Source organism: Pseudophryne corroboree, chromosome 10, assembly GCF_028390025.1.
Source record: "Pseudophryne corroboree isolate aPseCor3 chromosome 10, aPseCor3.hap2, whole genome shotgun sequence".
Taxonomy (NCBI): Eukaryota; Metazoa; Chordata; class Amphibia; order Anura; family Myobatrachidae; genus Pseudophryne; species Pseudophryne corroboree.
Genome location: NC_086453.1, coordinates 284,901,754 through 284,909,531, shown reverse-complemented (window position 1 = coordinate 284,909,531; position 7,778 = coordinate 284,901,754). Strand labels below are relative to the sequence as shown.

Here is a 7,778-nt window from a genome sequence, read left to right as displayed (position 1 = left end):
TCACCGTTTTTCTTCAAGTCAGGCTTGCCAGCTCTGCTGGCAGACAAAACAATTCTTCTGGATGCTATTCAAAAATTGGTGGTGCCCTGGGTCATTGTTCCAGTTCCGCTTCATCAGTGGAACAAAGGTTACTATTCAAACCGTTTTTGTGGTACCGAAGCTGGATGGTTCAGTACGGCCAATTCTGAACTTGAAATCTTTGAACCCCTATCTCAGGGAGTTAAAATTCAAAATGGAGTCCCTGAGAGCTGTCATCTCAGGTCTGACGGAGGGGGAGTTCCTAATGTCCCTGGACATCAAGGATGCATACCTCCATATTCCCATCTGGTCTCCGCATCAGGCATATCTCCAGTTTGCTCTGATGGACGATCACTATCAGTTTCAGGCGCTGCCGTTTGGCCTCTCCACAGCACCAAGGGTCTTCACCAAGCTGATGGCAGAGATGATGGTTCTCCGCAAGCAGGGGGTGAACATTATTCCGTATCTGGACGATCTCCTGATCAAGGCGTTGTCTAGGGAGAAGTTGTTGCGATCCATTGCTCTCACGACACATCTGCTCAAGGAGCACGGTTGGATCCTGAACCTTCCGAAGTCTCATCTGGAGCCGACAAGGAGGCTGTCTTTCCTGGGAATGATCCTAGACACGGAAGTGCAGAGGGCGTTTCTGCCGGTGGAGAAAGCATTGGTGATTCAATCCATGGTCCGGGATGTCTTAAAGCCTACCCGGATCTCGGTTCATCAGTGCATCCGCCTTCTGGGGAAGATGGTTGCCTCCTACGAGGCTCTTCAATACGGACGGTTTCATGCTCGATCCTTTCAGCTGGATCTCTTGGACCAGTGGTCGGGATCTCACCTACACATGCACCAGAGGATCCGTCTGTCTCCGAAAGCCAGGATTTCGCTCCACTGTTGGATACAACTGCCTCACCTTCTGGAAGGCCTGAGGTTCGGAGTTCAGGAATGGATCCTTCTAACCACAGATGCAAGTCTAAGAGGTTGGGGAGCAGTCGTTCAGGGGGAACCCTTCCAAGGACGGTGGTCGGATCAAGAATCCCTTCTCCAGATAAACATTCTGGAGTTAAGAGCCGTGTACAACGGCCTTCTGCAAGCAGCACACCTTCTACAGGATCGGGCTGTTCAGGTGCAGTCGGACAACGTGACCACAGTGGCTTACATAAACCGACAAGGAGGAACGAAGAGCAGGGCTGCCATGTCGGAAGTGTCAAAAATCCTCCTCTGGGCAGAAAGGCACGCCGTGGCGATGTCCGCAATCTTCTTCCCGGGTGTAGATAACTAGGAAGCAGACTTCCTCAGCAGACACGATCTCCATCCAGGAGAGTGGGGCCTCCATCCGGAGGTGTTTGAGGAGGTAACCGGTTGGTGGGGGATTCCTCACATAGACATGATGGCCTCCCAACTCAACAAGAAGCTGCAGAGGTACTGTTCCAGGTCGAGAGACCCACAGGGAGTGGCGGTGGACGCACTGGTGACACAGTGGGTGTTCAAGTCAGTGTATGTGTTCCCTCCACTTCCGCTGATACCAAAAGTTCTTCAACTGGTAAGAAGAACAAAGGTTCTGGCAATCCTCATTGCTCTGGACTGGCCACAGAGGGCTTGGTTCGCGGATCTACTGGATCTTCTGCTGGAAGATCCAAGGCCGTTACCTCTTCGGGAGGATCTGCTACTGCAGGGCCATTCGCTTATCAAGACTTACCACGGCTACGTTTGACGGCATGGCGGTTGAACGCCAGATCTTAGCTCGGAAGGGTATCCCAAGTGAGGTTATTCCTACCCTGATACAGGCTAGGAAGGGGGTAACGTCTAAACATTACCATCGCATTTGGAAGAAGTATATTTCTTGGTGTGAGTCCAAGAAGTTTCCTGCGGTGGAGTTTCAACTTGGACGTTTTCTCCTTTTCCTGCAAGCAGGGGTGGATATGGGACTGAGATTGGGCTCCATCAAGGACCAGATCTCTGCTTTGTCCATCTTCTTCCAAAAACAATTGACTGTCCTCCCTGAGGTTCAGACCTTTTTGAAAGGGGTTCTGCACATCCAGCCTCCCTTTGTGGCGCCAACAGCACCCTGGGATCTTGATGTGGTGTTGCAGTTCCTGCAATCTGCTTGGTTTGTGCCTCTACAGGAGGCTGATCTCAAGTTTCTCACGTGGAAGGCAGTCACTTTGTTGGTCTTGGCTTCTGCACGACGCGTTTCGGAATTGGGGTTTTTATCTTGTAAAAGCCCCTATCTGATCTTCCATGAATACAAGGCGGAACTTAGGACTCGTCCACAGTTCCTGCCTAAGGTTGTATCGGCTTTCCATATCAACCAACCTATTGTGGTGCCAGTGGCTACTGTCTCCTCAATTGCTTCAAAGGCCTTGGATGTAGTAAGGATGTTGAAGATTTATGTGAAGAGGACGGCTCGTCATAGGAAAAGTGACTCTCTGTTTGTCCTCTATGATCCCAAGAAAATTTGGTGTCCTGCTTCTAAGCAGTCGATCTCGCGCTGGCTGTGGTTCACTATCCAGCATGCTTATTCCACGGCAGGATTGCTGTGTCCAAAATCTGTAAATGCCCACTCTACTCTTAAAGTGGGCTCTTCCTGGGCGGCTGCCCGGGGGGTGTCTCGATTGTATAACTCTGCCGAGCAGCTACTTGGTCTGGGTTGAACACGTTTGCCAAGTTTTACAAGTTCGGTACTCTGGCCTCTGATGACCTCAGGTTTGGTCAAGCAGTGTTCCAGGAGCCACCTGCGCTCTCCCTCCCGTACTGGGAGCGTTGGTACATCCCCATGGTACTAATATGGACCCCAGCATCCTCTAGGACGTAAGAGAAAATAGGATTTTGGTTACCTACCGGTAAATCCTTTTCTCGTAGTCCGTAGAGGATGCTGGGCGCCCGCCCAGTGCTTCGTTTTCCTGCTTTGGTTTTATGGTTCAGTACTGCCTGGTTCCTAGGTAAGTTCTGCGTTATTTACGGTTTCAGCTGTTGCTGAGTTCCGGCATGTTAGCCGGAATTGCCTGTTGCGTGAGCTGGTATGAATCTCGCCACTATCTGTAATTCCTTCTCTCGAAGTATGTTGTCTTCTCGGACACAGTTTCTAGACTGAGTCTGGTAGGAGGGGCATAGAGGGAGGAGCCATCCCACACTATTAAACTCTTAAAGTGCCCATGGCTCCCAAGGGACCTGTCTATACCCCATGGTACTAATACGGACCCCAGCATCCTCTACAGACTACGAGAAAAGGATTTACCGGTAGGTAACCAAAATCCTATTTTTTCTGACACTGCCAGACAATATCTGTCTCACATTACCACAGCCTCCCACTATATTCAGGAGGCGGCCTCTGAGGCATGTGTAATGGTGGCCAAAAGCATCTATTACGTCTATACTGACTTGCCGAATTTTGTGGTTAAGGTCCTGGAAGGTGGACCTGGACTCCAAAAAGACCTTGGAGGTGCTCTCTTTTAAGGGAGATATCCTATTTGGGGAGGATCTGAACAAGATTGTGACTGACTTGGCGACTGCTAAGACTGCGTTTCTCCCAAGTACTACTCCTTCTGCTCCAATGGCTAAAAGTACCACTTTTCTTTCCTTTCGACCTCCAGGGAAAGCAAAAGGTCAGGCGTACCCGAGACAGGCTTGTGCTTCCAAAACCACTAAGCCTAAACGCTCCTGGACCGCCCGTCAGCCTGCTTCCAAACAAGAAAAGCCTTCCGCGTGACGGGCGGGCCCCCAGGGTGGGAGGCCAACTTCTGCAGTTCGCCCAGTCATAGTTAAAGACCACTTCGGAGGCCTGGGTGCGGGAAGTTGTCTCTCACGGGTACGCAGTCTCTTTCAAGAGACATCCCCCTCGCCAGTTCTGCTCAACGGTTATCCCTTCGGATCCGTTAAAAGTGCAAGCTCTACACTTGGTTGTGCAATTCCTTCTGGACACAGGAGTGGTAGTGCCGGTACCTCTGTCCCAGAGAGGCAGGGGATACTATTCGACCCTGTTTCTAGTTTCGAAGCCAAATGGGTCCTTCCGGCCTATACTCAACCTCAAATCATTGAACAAATTTGTGAGTGTGTCCAAATTCTGTATGGAAACTCTGTGCTCTATTGTACTGACCATGGAACCCGAAGGCTATATGGTATCCCTGGACATACAGGATGTTTATCTGCACATACCTATTGCCATATCGCATCAGCAATATCTGCGGTTTGCTATTGGCAACCTACATTATCCATTCCAGGCCCTGCCATTTGGACTGGCCACGGCCCCTCAGATTTTCACCAAGGTCATGACCGTGATGACGGTCCTTCTCCGCCGTCAGGGAATCAGGATCCCACCTTATCTGGACGACTTCCTGATCCTGGGGAACTCCCAAGATGTTCTCCTCGGCCATCTTGAACTGACGGTCCAATTCCTACAAGCCCACGGGTGGCTCATCAACTGGAAAACGTCCCCACTGGTCTCTGCTCGGAGCATGGTGCACCTGGGAGCACTGCTGGACACACACAGCACAGCCAGGATCAGATACTTCCTCTCTCGCCCAAGAGTGTCAATACACTCTGCGATGCAAGTACTAGGCCTCATGGTATTGGCTTTCACATGGTAGAGTACGCTCAATTTCATTCCCGCCCTCTGCAGCAGTTAATCCTTTCCAAGTGGGACGGCCTGCCTCACTGGATCAGGTCTCAAATGATCTCCTTGACTCCGGAGGTTCGTCTGTCACTGAGCTGGTGGCTACAGAACCAACAGTTGAGCAGGGGCTGTCCCTTCTGGATCTCCAACTGGGTCCTCCTGACAACGAACGCCAGTCTGCGAGGTTGGGGCGCGGTGTTGGAGCAACACTCTCTCCAGGGTCGGTGGACCAGGGAGGAGTCTCTCCTCCCGATAAACATTCTGGAATTGCGGGCAGTGTTCAATGCATTGACGCTTGCCCTGCCTCTGGTACAGAACAGGCCTGTTCAGGTACAATCAGACAACGCTACCATGGTTGCGTACATAAATCATCAAGGCGGCATTCGAAGCTGCATGGCACTGCTGGAAGTAGCAAAAATCCTCCATTGGGCGGAACACCATCTGCCAGCAATATCGGCAGTATTCATTCCCAGAATCCTCAACTGGGAAGCGGATTTCCTCAGTCCAAGGACGTTCACGCCAGAGAGTGGAGTCTTCATCCGGAAGTCTTTCAACTCCTAGTGGACAGGTGGGGCCTACCAGATGTAGACCTGATGGCGTCTCAACACAATCGCAAGGTTCCGGTCTTTGGATCAAGGACAAGGGATCCTCAAGCAGCGTTCATGGATGCACTAGCAATTCCATGAAACTTTCGGCTGCCATACGTGTTCCCTCCAGTGTCACTCGTGCCCAGGGCACTACGGAAGTTCAAGCAAGAAAGAGGAATTCTACTTCTAGTCGCTCCAGCGTGTCCCAGACGGCATTGTTTCTCAAAGCTGCAAGGTCTATCGATAGAGCGTCCTCTTCTACTTCCTCAATGCCCAGACCACCTCGTTCAGGGCCCTTGTGTCTACCCGGACCTGGCTTTGACGGCGTGGCTCTTGAAGCTTCACTCCTGAGGGCCAAAGGATTCTCCGAGGCGGTTATCCAAACTATGCTAAAGGCCCGCAAACTGGCTTCTGCACGGATTTATTATAGGGTCTGGAATTCTTACTTCACCTGGTGTGCTGCCAAGAATTACGATGCTTACAAGTTTAGTACTTTTAGACTCCTAGCTTTTTTACAACAAGGCCTGGAATTAGTACTTCGCCTGGCCTCCCTCAAGGTTCACATATCTGCCTTGTCTGTGTGGTTTCAGAGAAAAATTGCGTCTATACCTGACGTTCATACCTTCACTCAGGGCGTACTGCGGATTCAGCCTCCCTATGTCCCTCCTGTGGCTCCATGGGATTTGTCTCTTGTCCTGAAGGCCCTGCAAGAGTCTCCATTTGAACCTCTTGAATCCGTGAACCTTAAATGGCTCACAGCCAAGGTCCTATTTCTGCTGGCTATTGCCTCTGCTAGACGGGTGTTAGACTTGGTCTTTGGATGTGGTACGGGCTCTCCGTATCTACGTGGAGAGGACTGCCTCTGTCAGGAGGTCAGATACCCTGTTTGTACTTTTTGGTTTTCACAAACGGGGCTGACATGCGAATAAGCAAACCTTGGCCAGATGGATTAGAATGGTGGACAAGCCTATGCGCAGGCTGGACTCCCAGCTCCTGCTGCTATCAAAGCCCATTCTACTCAGTCTGTTGGACCTTCTTGGTTGGCCCGCCGTGGCACATCCGCTGAACAATTGTGCAAGGCGGCTACATGGTCCTCCGTGAACACGTTCATTAGGTTCTATGCCTTTGATACTTCCGCCTCCCAGGGTGCTTCCTTTGGACGCCGTGTTCTCATACCCGCTAAGGTGCGTCCCCTCCCTTGAGGAACTGCTTTAGGACATCCCTGATGTATTCCCTGTGGAATCCCAGTGTAGCCCGCTGCAGAAAAGGAGATTTATGGTAGACTTACCATGGTTAAATCTCTTTCTGCAAGGTATACTGGATTCCACAGGGCACCGACCCTGACGCACTTAGCTTCTTTGGGTTTGTATGACATTAGCCACTGGTCCCTTCTCCTGTCGTGAGAATGGGGTTCTATGTGACTAACATCTGCCATCTCTTTTACCTGCTACTGCATTGGACTGGTTAACGAAACTGAGCTCCAGTGCCCGGAGGCGGGGTTATAGAGGAGGCGGTGCAGTGCTTCCTGGGAACATTCAAAGCTTTAGCCTGTTGGTGCCTCGGATCAAGATCCAACTCTACACCCCGATGTATTCCCTGTGGAATCCAGTGTACCTTGCAGAAAGAGATTTAACCATGGTAAGTCTACCATAAATCTCCTTTTTTGTGTTGTGTTTAGCGTTGCAATCCTCTTGTTATGTTGTGCGTTGGTTCGTTTACTCACTGTTTCCTTATGTTTTCCTCCTCTCACAGTATGTCCGTCTCCTCAGGCACAGTTTTCCTAGAGTTTGCAGGAGGGGCATAGAGGGGAGGAGCCAGCACACACTGAAGAATTTTAAAGTGCCAAGGCTCCAATGGACCCCATCTATACCCCATGGTACTAAGACCATCCCGGTATCCTCTACGGACTAGGAGACAAGGAATTACTAGTAGGTATTAAATTCCTCTTTTCTTAGTGGCTAATTCAGCATGGAACTCGTTTGTAAAGCTGCTCGCAGTCAGCTTTGCAAATGGAATCCTTAGTAATGCAAATGCAGTAGGATGTGTAACACACCTATTTGCTGCATTTGCGATCCCAGTGCTGTAACCGTGCCACAGCCTGGGATCAACATGTTCCCCGCAGACTGCCAGCTGATTGAGCCTCAGATTACTCAGGCTGGCCGTCACAGGTCTGCTTGCGAGGCCAAGGAAATTGCGTTTCACTACGCAATACTTGCCTATGTAGTCTCACAACAGCTCGAAAAAAGCCACAGGTGGCCTGCCTTTTGGTGTAGGACAGCGGTTCTCAAACTGTGTGCCGTGGCACCAATGGGTGCCTCAGAGTACTTGCAGGGGTGCCCTGGCTTGGTGGTCCAGGACCAATTTTAATTATTTATGGTTCATGTAACAGGAAAAGCTAGTGCTGGTGGCTTCCAATCAAAAAATATGTGGACAAACAGAAGTGAATCATGTCTCTTACCACGTAACTGAGCCTAAGGATGGCCTATAAACACAATTTTCTTTATTTTATTATTTTTATCTGAACTTCTCAATAAGAAACTTTTGACCTAGGGGTGCCGTAAAAA

The 7,778-nt window shown here is 50.4% G+C and overlaps 1 protein-coding gene across 4 annotated transcripts in view; it reads left to right on the top strand.

Annotated features, from left to right (window-relative positions):
* THAP7 (THAP domain containing 7) overlaps nucleotides 1–7,778 on the top strand; it is a 162,742-nt gene that overhangs the window by 151,505 nt on the left and 3,459 nt on the right. The gene's annotated exons all lie outside the window — the stretch shown is intronic.